This window comes from Prionailurus bengalensis, chromosome B4, assembly GCF_016509475.1.
Source record: "Prionailurus bengalensis isolate Pbe53 chromosome B4, Fcat_Pben_1.1_paternal_pri, whole genome shotgun sequence".
Taxonomy (NCBI): Eukaryota; Metazoa; Chordata; class Mammalia; order Carnivora; family Felidae; genus Prionailurus; species Prionailurus bengalensis.
Genome location: NC_057358.1, coordinates 88985234 through 88998236, shown reverse-complemented (window position 1 = coordinate 88998236; position 13003 = coordinate 88985234). Strand labels below are relative to the sequence as shown.

The window sequence follows — 13003 nt, the reverse complement described above, 5'->3', positions numbered from 1 at the left end:
CTTACTTTCCACTTTGATTATGTGTCTTTGTTGAACTTACATTTTTTTTGATGTAAAATTGATCAAATATGTGTTTTGTCATTTTTGTTTTTGTGTAAGACAATCTTCCTTACCACCAGTATTACAAATTTATGTCTATATTTCCCTCCGATGTTTGAAATCTATATTTCACATACAGATATTATTATATCTGGAGTTTATTAAAACAGAGATATAATTTTATTTTTTCCATGTAGAAAATCAACATTCCAAATATCATATATTGAACAGTCTACTTTTCATCTCTGATTTATAATACTATCCTTACCACTTTCTAGCTGGGTGATTTAGGCAAGTTACTTAATGTATCCATAAAATGGAAATAATAATAATAATAATAGTAACATTAATAATACCCTCCTCAAGAGTTATTGTGAGCAATGAATTAGGTATCTATCATTTGGAGCAGTACCTGGTATATGGTTAGTGCTGTGTATGTATTAGCCATTACTGTTTTATGTCATATCAACAATCCTATTCTTTGGAAGTAAACATTTATCTAAAAGTCTTCAGATAAAAAGCATGCAATTTTATGGTCAGTACATACTTTTAGTACATACCATTAGTCCAACTAAGGGCTGGTCCCTTCAAGAGCCAGCCACTTTAAACTTGCCCTACTCATTTGAGATAAAGGAACCACATTTTGACATGGATGATGTACATAAACTACATAACCATCTGTTGTATACAGAAACACTGTAAATATAACTGTTTTGAAGAAATAACAATTGACTAAGTATTCTTTAGCATGAATGAAAATGACAGTCAATGTAATTGCCAAAATGCCCACACTTTCAATTTCAGTAGTGCTAAGAGGTGCCAGCAATTACTTCTGAATCTGACACAGTGAATAAAATTACAGATGGGACGAGGGAACATAAAGCTTATGATGATATATGGACCATGAGCAATGGAGAAAGTAACAGACGCTAATAAACAGAAAGGAAAGTTAAGATGAAAGTTAAAGAATATAAAACTGGAAGTAGCCAAGGCCCAGAGGTAAATTGCTGTATCTCAGACATTGTAAGAGAAGAGGGAAGATTTGAACCCAGGTCTCTCTGACATAAAAATCTGAGCTCTAACTACTAGATCCCTCTTCTTTATGGAATATAAAAAATACATAAGATGAGGTGTCAGGAGTTTGATTAGAATTCTGCCTGTGTCACTAATAAACCTGTGACCTTGCCTTATTTCTTTTTCACTAAATTTGGAAGAATAATAGCCCCCTTCAATGGTTGCTGGGAGAATTGAGATAATGTTGGTGATGCCTCTGACAAATGCAGGTGCCTAATCAATGTACTCCCATCTTGAGAAATTATGTAGTTTGTATGATTAGGAACTAAATTACACCATCCTCAGCTTCTTTGCTGTACAAATTATTTCTACAGAAAAATTAGACTTCTTTACCTCTGTACTTTTATTAAGAATAAAAATTTGCAGCAAAATGAAGGGTAACTTTGTGATTTGGAGACAGAAACAGTGGCCTTATTCTGAGCACATGTAAGCGCACACACATGCATATGTTCCCACACACATATCTAGTGTCCTAGATCTTGCCCCTCCAACGCAGTCCCAAGGTTCTGTCTCCTCATTAAAACTTTTTCCCGGATTTAAAAAATGCCAATCCCAGGATGATTCAAACTTTAGCAAGTATCAAAGATTCGAGAACGGGTTCTCTGTTCCTCCCTGTTTGTCACACAGTAGCATCTTCTGGTGCAGTGGCAGCTGCATCTCGGAGACGTGATGGTCAGAGTCAGAGTAAATGGATCTGGCCATATTGGATGCCTGGTCACCAGGGCTGCTTTTAACTCTGGGAATGTAGATATTGTCGCCATCAGGGACCCCTTCATTGACCTCAGCTATATGGTCTACATGTTCCAGTATGATTCTACCCATGGCAAATTCAACAGCACAGTCAAGGTTGACGATCTTCCACTGTCTTCAATGGAAAAACCATCTTCGCTTTCCAAGAGCAAGATCCTGCCAACATCAAATGGGGTGATGCTGGTGCAGAGTATGCTATGGAGTCCACTGGAGTCTTTACCACTATGGAGAAGGCTGGTGTTCACCGGAAGGGTGAGGCCGAGAGGGTCATCATCTCTGCCCTTTCTGCTGATGCCCCCATGTTTGTGATGGGCATGAACCATGAGAGGTATGACAACTCCCTCAAGATTGTCAGCAACGTTTCCTGTACCATCCACTGCTTGGCCCCTCTGGCCAAGGTCATCCATGACAACTTTGGCATTGTGGAGGGACTCGTGACCATAGTCTATGCTATCACTGCCACCCAGAAGACCATGGGTGGGCCCTCTGGGAAGCTGTGGCCAAGAGGCTGCCCACTACATCATCTCTGCTTCTACTGGCCTCACCAAGGCTATAGGCAAGGTCATCCCTGAGCTGAATGGGAAGCTCACTGTCATGGGCTTCCATGTCCCCACCCACAATGTGTTGGTCATGGATCTGACCTGCCACCTGGAGGAAGTTGCCAAATACGGTAACATCAAGAAGGTGGTGAGAGCAGGCATGGGAAGGTCCCCTCAAGGGCATCCTGGGCTACAGTGAGGACCAGGTTGTGTCCTGTGACTTTAACACTCTTCCACCTTTGATGCTGGGGCTGGCATTGCTGTCAGTGACCACTCTGTTTAGCTCATTTCCTGGTATGACAATGAATTTGGCTACAGCAAATGGGTGGTGGACCTTACCATCAACATGACCTCCAAGGAATAAGAGCCGCCTGGACCACCAGCCCCAGCGATAGCAAGAGGAAGAGAGAGGCCCTCAGCTACTGGGGAATTCTTGCCCCAACTCATCCCCCAATATACTGAGAGTCTTTGATCTTTACATAGTTTCCATCCCAGACCTCCCGAAGAAGGGGAGGGGCTTAGGGAGCCCTCTTGTCACATACAAGCAAGAAAAAAAAAAAAAGCCAACACACCAAAGATTCTAGAATGGAAAGAAAATTTCATGACATTATGTTATAGTGTTTTGTTTATGGCATAAATTAACTATAGGTACTAGCAAACAGGCGAGGAAAGTATTTGAGAGGAAGAGAAGGCTCTCCCCTCAAAACTTTGAAAGTATGATTCTTAAACTCATTTTCAGGCAAGAGTGAACTTGGAGTGACGGATGTGACTTAGGTCACAGGGAGCCTCAACAATACCCCAAGATGCGGGGTGAGCCCAGAAACAGAACCTGGAGTATAAAGCCAGGAATATAGTCTTAATATCGTATTAATGTGAGGTTGCTGGGCAGGGAGACAGAGCCCATGTGTGAGGAGAGGGACAGAAATTGAACACAGAGGATAAGAACTAGAGGGTTCATGATGGAAGGGAAGAGGTAAAACAGGGAATATATCCTGAGTTTCGAGTGAGTTTCTGGAGAGTCCACAGAGTGAATATGAGGCGTGACAGTTCCTTAAGGCACGTACCACCACGGAGTCAGGTGCCTTCTGCACATGTTACTATAAAATGGGATGAAAACCCAATGTTAGAGAACACGGAGCACATCATTTCACTATAAAGAACTTGTAAAATGGGATAGCCGAATGTCTGCAAATTGTCCCTAGAACAGAAAACCCATTCTGAAATAAATGCAATTGTCCGACAGCGATGATGAGATATTTATGGACGCTGAAGTGAAAAAAAATCCACAGCCTGTTTTGCTGTCAGTGACATATATTTTTTCAGTGATATTTTTTAATGGCACAGTCACATCACATTTTCACATCAGCTTGTTATTTGTGTCCAGCGTGTGTCAGTTTACAGCTGGAAGTTTTTTATACATTATGTCACTTTATAACCACAGCTTTTTCAGTTGAAACCCAGTTACTCATATTCAGTGGACACTTCTTTTTACTTAGGACCTCTCCCAACGGAAATTGTGGGGGTGTGTGCATGCATGCGCGGGTGATCTTCAGTTAAACACAAAGTCTTGGGCGCCTGGGTGGCTCAGTCAGCTGAGCGTCCGATTTTGGCTCAGGTCATGATCTCACAGTTTGTGAGTTGGAGCCCCGCATCAGGCTTGCTGCTGTCAGTGCTGAGCCCGCTTCAGATCTTCTGTTCCCCCTCTGTGTCCCTCCCCAGCTCTCACTCACTCACTCTCTCTCTCTCTCAAAAATAAGTAAAACATTAAAAAAATACAACGTTTTTCAACATATTTCAAGGACTACTTATGTTAAAGAGGCAGGGAAGGGTTTAACAGTGGAAGCCTGAAGCCTGGCAGCCCCGGGCGATGCTAAAGGGCAGTCACAAAGTGTCAGGGCTTCAGTTCATGCAGCAATTCCATTTTCCAATAAGGTACCAAGATGGGTATGACTTTTTCTGCCCAAAAGGTTTGGAGCATAACTTTACTCATCAGTGAAGTGAGAGAAGAATAAGTAAGACGCTGCCAGGGGGAGTTTTGTCAAAAGTTGAGAGAGAAGCACCCTTAGAAACACAACGGAAGAAGATTGTTCTTAACGCGGAAGTTGAGCACGTACATCATTAGAGACAGAAAGCAAAGACTGCCACCATGCAGGAACAACATGAATCACAGATAAGAGGGATCAGCAGGATGTGGATTATGCGAGAAGAAAGAGAGGCCAGCGGTGACTCATCCTCTATTGTATAACATTCAGGGAGTCCATGTACTAAAGAACAATTTAGTAAAAGTGTATATATTACACATTTCGTAGCATGAACTCAGTCATCCTCCACTAATCTATTATTGTCACCAAAAACCCAGGAAAGCAAGCCCCCTATCCCAGACTGGGGAGCAAATATTATGTTAAGATGTGCTCTGGATTGTATATTACTAATCACATATGTGCCCCATCGCCATATCTAGGAATGGCATCCTGATGGCACTGAGCACCACCTTCTGCATGTTAGAAAGTAAGAGGAAAGTGAAGTGAGAGGTCAGAAAGGAAAGATGGGGGGTTAACTGGTCCATGATACTGCTCGTCTTTTTGTGATCTGCATATATCCATCTTGTGTTTGTAAAATGCTCGCTAGACATGCAGAGAACAGTGGAGAGGTCTATTTGACCTCATCCTGAGAAACACAGCATGCCAGGCAGAAGAAGCCATGAGAAAGTAAGTCTCTGGGAAGCTAATGACATCTAGAAAGAAGGTTCAGATGTTGCCAGGTCATGGGACCTGCGGAAACCTAAAACATATGATACTTCAGACACCTAGAGGCAAAGGGCCTGAAATCATACCTAAATTTTGTTGATATTGCTCATATGCTGATTCTAACATTGGGTCCACGGACTGCTTCCAATGGTCGATCATGAATTCTGCCACAGTCTCAGCTTGTGGACCTACTGGGAGGCCAGTGTTCTCCCAATACTCATGAGCCAGTCACACTTGGGTTTCAAAGTGGTTAAAGTATGGGTTGGAATTTTCTTTTTTTTTTACTATAAAAAACATGTATTGGGGCACGTGGGTGGCTCAGTTGGTTAAGCATCCAACTTCAGCTCAGGTCATGATCTCACAGTTCATGAGTTCAAGCCCCGCGTGAGGTTCTGTGCTGACAGCTCAGAGCCTGGAGCCTGCTTTGGATTCTGTGTCTCCCTCCCTCTCTGCCCCTCCACTACTCACCCTCTCTCTCTCTCTGTCTCTCTGTCTCTGTCTCTCTCTCTCATACACACACACAAATAAATAAACATTACAATTTTTTTTTAAAAAGACACTGATATCTTTGGGCATTTCCAGAGTTACAATTTTGAAAAGTGGTAATAAAAGTTGTGAATAGTTAGGAATACAGCCATAAAAATAATAAACTTACAAATGAAAAAAAAAAGCAATATGTTTCAAAAGCCCTTCTTCACTCTGGAGATCAGTGACTAAAAAATGTACAGACATATTTAAGCCCTACATGGCTTTTCGAGATGGCTCTTCTGAGAATTTTTAACTTCATCAGACTTCAAAAAAACTAATCAAACCTCAAAAAAATTTTTTCCAAGACTAGAGAATCAAGAGAGGCGGAGAGCCTGTGTAAAAGTGATTTAGTCCTGCCAAAATGTGGGCAGACTGTGTTCTTCCAGCCCTCTGCCGTGGGCCTTGCTCCAGTAATGGTATTCTAGCTTCACTACCAGAGAAACTCTGTCTATCTGTGAAATCACAAGCAATTATCCACCCATGGACATGGCTGACTTAACTGAATGCATTATAAGCACTGATTATCTAGCGGGGAGTGTGAGGCAGTTGCAAATGTTCATACATTTAGAACTTTGTACAAATCTAAAGGGAACTGAAAAAAAATCCAAGCATTTTTCTCCTTAGAAGTCATGGAAAGCATAAAGGGGGCTGGCGGTATGAAGGTAAATTCCATATGCACGTGTATGAGAGCTTTAGTGTAATTTGGGCAACCCTGGCTTTTAATTATCTGTAGGGTTACTTTTAATTCTTCAGTGTTTTTATTCTTTTTATTTTTTTCTTTTTTTGGGGGGTGGGGGTGGGTAGCATTGTTTCCTAGACCATAGCAGCTGGGGGTTAACACTAAGATTCTAAAGCAGAAAAAGAGATCTCTTAAGGTCAACATTCATGCTTCAATTATAAGGCCTCTTTGGCCTGCCAATAACATATGTTATAATCATGCCTCTCTCTGCATTTCTACATTTTTCTGAAACATCCTGGGAGAACACAGAACTCTGTGGGGAGGTCTCAGACCATCTGTGTAGACATCACAAGTCATTATTTCTTTTGCTCCTAAAGCATGCAGAGCCTGGAGGAAATACTGAAGTCTTGCTTCTTTCCTGTACTCTGTTCAAGAAAGGGGTGTGGTTCTCTTCTTATTGTCCTAGGTCTTTGGATCTATCTTGGATCCTATAACGGCCCCAAATCCACCCTGGATTTGTCTAGGAAAGGAATAAGGACCCTGTAATTTTCTAAGCTTTGTTTCCTCTCTAATACTCTTCCCTCTCATGAGACTCAGCAAAATTCTAGGCATTTGAAAATGTCTTATTTTTCTGTTAACTTATTGTCAGCCTCTGATCACAACAAACTAAAATCCATGAGGGTGAGACTTCCTGTCTCATTCACCTCTGTATTCCCAGTTCCTAGACCAGTGCCTAGCACAGCAACACTCATTAAATATTTTTTGAAGAAATCTATAGGATCAGGGGGTCCCTCTTTAGTCATGGCTATAATGGCTTAGGAAGAGCAAACAGGATATGAAATTAATCAACCATCTAGACGGATTTCAGTAAAATAACAGTTTCCTTTAGTACTGGTTTTATTTCAGAGGGAGAGACAGCCTGATGCAGGGAGTGCAAAGCTCTTTTTGAAAAGGGAACATGTAAATGACAACAATAGTTTGAGAGAATGGGAGTGGACTGAAAAGTGTTACATGTCTATCAATGGGGGAAGGAATAGAAGGGCATTTAGGGGAAAAAAAACAACTGTGGCTATATTTGAAAAAAAGAGGCCTCAGCTCCTCAGTTATTACCTGGAACAGGATTCTGAGTTATCAGTAGCTCTGTCCTCAGCTGAATAGTCTGCTAAGGGACACACAACTCTAGCCCTGATCAGAACCTGTAATAGAGCGTGCATGCAAGCATAGGGTTATCCCTACCCATGTACCAAATAAATTTTAGCTTTTTAAAATAATAAGCACAAGGAGTTAAACTTAGGTTTAGTGACTATTACTAGGAATTTCTTGGGCAATCTTGATTTCTGCATTGTAAGAAAGGTATAATATTGTTGAAAGAGTTGAGAAAGTGGCAACTATAATATCTTTGACTCAACACTGGGTGCAGGAAGGGGCTGTTAGATAATGACTGACATTAAATATTAGGGTCTTGGAGCACCTGGGTGGCTCAGTCCATGAAGCATCATTAAACATCCAAGTCTTGGTTTTGGCTCAGGTCATTTTCTCGTGATTCATGATTTCGAGCTCCTCACTGGGCTCCACACTGGCAGTGAGGAGCCTGCTTGGGATTCTCTCTCTCTGTCTGTCTGTCTCTCTCTCTCTCTCTCTCTCTCTCTGCCCCTACCCCATTCGCTCTCGCTTTTTCTCTAAAATAAATAAACTTAAAAAATACATATTAGGGTTTTAGTCTAAAGAGTTGAAGCACCAAGAAAGACTAAGAAATGTGAATGAAGCCAAAATAATCAAAGGGAAAGAAAACTGAGCACTGATCAAGAGACCCACCCATATGCTGTCTGCAAGAGACTGACTTGTAATATACAAGACAGGTAGGCTGAAAGTAAATTGAGTGGAGAAAGAAAGATACACCCTGCAAACAGTAAATATAGGAGAGCTGGTGACCGTACTAATATCAGATAAATCTCTTGACCAAGAATATTAACAGGTAAAAAGGCATATTACGGCCAATTCATCAGGAAGACATAAAAATCATAAATGTGTAAGTACCTCAAAACAGCATCAAAAGATAGATGGAACAAAAATGTACAGAATTGAAGGGACACATAGATCCACAATCATAGTTGGAGATTTCAAAATCTCTCTTTTATAAATAATAAAACAATTTCACAAATAATCGGTAAAGGCATAGGATTTCTGAATACACTATCAACTACTTTTACCTAATTAATATAGAACAATATAGCCAAAAGTGGCACAATATACATTATTTTCAAATACAGATATTTTCAAATACTTAAACAAGGCAGACTATATAATGGGCCATAAAATAAGTCTCAATAAATTTAAAAATACTAAAATCATACAGAGTATGTTCCCTGGCCACAAGGGACTTGTACTAGAAATCAATATCAAGAGTAAATGCCAAACACTTGTAAAGTAGATAACACATTTCTAAACAACTCATGGGTCAAAGAAAATTACATTAGGAATTAGAAAATATTTTTAACTCAATGGCAAAGAAAATACAACACATATCAAAATTTGTATGATGCAGCTTCAAACAATGGTTAGGAGAAAATTTATAACTTTCAATGCTTATACTAGAAACGAAGAAAGTTTTAAAGCCAATTATTGAAGATTTCACCTTAAGGATCCGGAAAAAGAGTAAATTCAAAGGTAGTAGAAGGAAGGTAATAGTAAAGATAAGAATAAAAATAAATGAAATAGACAATTAACAAGCAATGAGAAAATTAACAGTCAAAAATAGGTTCTTTTGATGAGTAACAAAATTGATAACCCCCTAATTAAATTGATCAAGGAAAAAGAAAATGGAAATGACCAATAACAGAGTGGTATTCACTGTAGGTCTAACTGATATTAAAAGAATGGTAAAGAAGTATAGTTTACACTATTTTTTATTTTACATATTTTATTATTATAGTTTTTTGCCAAAATTTGATAATTTGGATGAATAGACAAATTACTTGAAAACTAACTTACTGACTCAAGATGGAATAGAAAATTTAATAGTATCTTCCTAACTGAAGTTATACATAACTTCATAATTATACAGTCAGCATATACATGGATGCAAAGGTTTTTGCTTTTCTATTTTGTGTGTGTGTATTGTGTGTGTGTGTGTGTGTGTGTGTGTGTGTGTGTGTACATATGTAAAAACTGCTATTCTGGAGTATAATAATCTTACTTGTGATACAGTCTTCCTTTAAAACACACATGTTAATCTCTGGATATTGGCCTTGGTGAGATGAATATAAGTCCAGATAAACAAACAATGGGAAGGACTCCCACCACTTACTGACAATAACTAAAAACCTCATGTTGGAATTAAAATGTGAAATTGTTCCATCTGTTAGGCTTAACACTTTTCCCAAGAGCCTTTGTTATTCTATTTCAAAGTTCAATTCTAGGGAAATATAAAATTTTAATTCCTCTTGCTAGCATACGAGCTGAGCTCTATTTTTGCATGTATGAATGAGCAAATAACAAAACCCAGAAAACAAAACATGGAAATTCAGCTCTAGTTGATGAGATCTATGTCAAGAGAAGATTCTACCTGATCACTTTCTTCTAAAATGTTTCTTAGGGGTCAGTGTCAGTAAACTCTACCCAGAAAAAAATTGATCAGCAAATGGTAAATTTAAAAATCTTACATTCTTTTTTTTTTAATTTTTTTAACGTTTTATTTATTTTTGAAACAAACAGAGACAAAGCATGAATGGGGGAGGGGTATAGAGAGAGGGGGACACAGATTCGGAAGCAGGCTCCAGGCTCTGAGCCATCAGCCCAGAGCCCGACGCGGGGCTCGAACTCACGGACCGCGAGATCATGACCTGAGCTGAAGTCGGACGCTTAACCGACTGAGCCACCCAGGCGCCCCAAAAAACCTTACATTCTTTTTTGCTAGCTGGATCAACCCCAAAAGACTCTAGTGATTGTTTAAGGAGAAGTCAGAGAGATGAGAATATACCAGGGAAGGGCATACAAATTTCTCATAGTTGTGTTTTCCAAAGGTTCTCATATTCCATGCATTGCAGAGAGTCTGAAAACCATACAAACCATGTTTTACCTTGTTTTCTTGTAATGCAACAAGTCACAGAATGGGGAGTTTCCACTTTTGACTCTAAATGGAAAGAAAATGTGTCTCTTCCTCCCACACCTCAGGCTCCTCTTGGATTTAAGTGTAAACACAGCTCCGGCTACCTCTTCTATCACTTGGTGGGTGTTCTCAGAATGGAGGGGTTTGTTATTATTCTTGATCTGTGAGTGACTGCATAAAAAATATGCAGCATGAAAAAGGCCTCACTGAAGAGCCACGCAGGAGTATTTATTAATTCCCATCGTTTGCAGAACACATTTATACCATGGGCAGGCAGCAAACAAAAAGCAGCAGAAATAAACAGTAGTGTCTGTATCAAGTTCTGCATTTTGGGAAAAATTTTGCCCAAATCCCAGGATATTGTGAATATAACAGTGATTATAATTTAATATTTGTTTAGGAAATTGAAAGTATAAAATAATCAGGAATGAAAATAGATTTGTCAGATTAAAATGTTGAAGAACATAGGTGAGGTTTTGAGGGAAAAAAGGAGGGGCTGATGGACAGGGGCAGGCAGGGGGAGCTAACGCAGAGCAGGACAAATTAGTGCCCCACTAATTCGAGTCCCTGAGGCATTATTTGAGCCCTGGCCAGTCTCTTCTCTACCTCTTTCCTCTCTGGTACAGGCCCTGGATAAAACTTAAGGAATCTACTTTTTCCTAAGCTCTAGCCTACCATTTCCTTTGTAGCTTCCCATCCTGGGGACGGAAATAAAATCTCCTAGTATCTTCCCTCCCTCTTTGATACTGTGGCTGACCCACTGTCCTCATCTGGTTTGCTAAGTATTTTGACTGTTATAGGGAAATTGAATGGTCCAACCATCTCTCATCCTCTTTCCTTCCCTTCATTTCCTTCTTTCCTTGTTTCCTCTCCTCTCACCTCCTTCCCTCCCTCCCTCCCTCCTTCTCTCTCTCTCTCTCTCTCTCTCCTTCTCCCTTTTGTCCTTTCCAAATGATGTGGCAAAGTTGGGGATTGGGAGCCAATGGTCAAGAAAAAATTCTTGAGGGGCACCTGGATGGCTCAGTTGGTTAAATGTCCAACTCTTGATTTCGGCTCATGTCGTGATCTCACAGTTGTGAGATCTCTGCTTGAGTTTCCTTCTCTCTTCCTCTGCCCCTTCCCTATTCACATGCAAGAGCACTCTTTCTCTAAAACAAACAAACAAACAAACAAGAATTCTTTTTTTAAAAAAAATAATTTTTAAAGTTTACTTATTTATTTATTTTGAGAGAGAGAGAGAGAAGGAGAGGCAGAGAGAGAGAGAGGGAGAGAGAGAATCCCAAGCAGGCTCTGCACTGTCAGCACAGAGCCTGAGGTAGGGCTCAATCTCAGGAACCATGAGATCATGATCTGAGCTCACCTCAAGAGTCAGATGCTTCACTGACTGAGCCACCCAATCACACTTAAAAAGAAAGAATTCTTGAGATGTATTTGATAGAAGGTGGTTTTATTAAAGCACGGGGACAGGTCCCAAGGACAGAAAGAGTTGCGCCAGCATTGTGAGGAACGGCTGATTATATCCTTTCAAATTGGGAGGGGGTGAAGGATAGTGTAAGTCTCTAAGGAATTTGGAAGGTTTTTCAGGACCTTGAGGGGCTGGCTGTTGTTAGGAAAAGGTCATTTATTATTACCTAGTTCAACTTTAGTCATGAGACCCTTCAGATGTATATCAGTGGGCCATCTGCTTGGAGGGTGATTGCCAACATATATCTTGGGGGGCAGGGCAGCGATAAAGGAAGTTTCCAAAAGAATTTTTATATGTTAATGGGGACTTAACAGGATCCTGGCTAGAGTATTAACATTAAAGTTGAGTTCCTAGAGGAAGGTCACTCTGCCTGTCTCAAGGACTTGTCAATGGGCTAGAAGTCGTAAGGAAATTTAATTTTTTCCTTTTGCCTTTGTCCGCCACGTCACTAATGGTACTCTTCAATGGTTGCGGGAAGATGAAGGCTATTGCTCTCCCAGCAACCACCTCTCCACCAGGGCGTATACTACAATGAAATCAAGTCTCAGAATTTCACCGTGCAGACTATGACTTATTAGCAGACAGGCACCAAATGGGTATCAACTGTGCTGCTTGTGTAGCGTACTTGTAGCTCTCTCTCCTTTTTAGCACCCTGACGGCCCCTTGCAGGAAATGCTCTCCCAAAGCAAATGTGAGGATATTCTGACGATAACCTAGCAGCAGGAGTCAGCAACTCCCTTCAAAAGGTATAAACATAGGGCCAGATGGAAACCTAAGGGTAAGGTGCCGTTTGCAATGATGCAAACCATTGAGATTACCGGACTTCTATATGTGTTCATGAAAAAATATAAGCACAAGCAATGTAAGAGTGAGACATTTCCAAAGTCAGCAGGAACCACCAAAAGTAAAACCTGGAAGTTACTGGAATTTGAATGGAGACGTGCTGAGATATTGGAGTTCTGCTGTGCTCTATAGAGAGACAAATAATAAACGGTTTTGAAACTCATACGATACCAGTGTTGAGCTTCCTGAAAATAGGTTCTGCTTTGAGGAAGGGTTCAATCTCACCACTCG

General features: G+C 40.4%; 1 pseudogene; it reads left to right on the top strand.

Moving 5' to 3' along the window:
* Nucleotides 1–1782: 1782 nt before the first annotated feature.
* On the top strand, nucleotides 1783–2766 carry LOC122473935 (annotated as a pseudogene).
* The last annotated feature ends 10237 nt before the right edge of the window (nucleotides 2767–13003 follow it).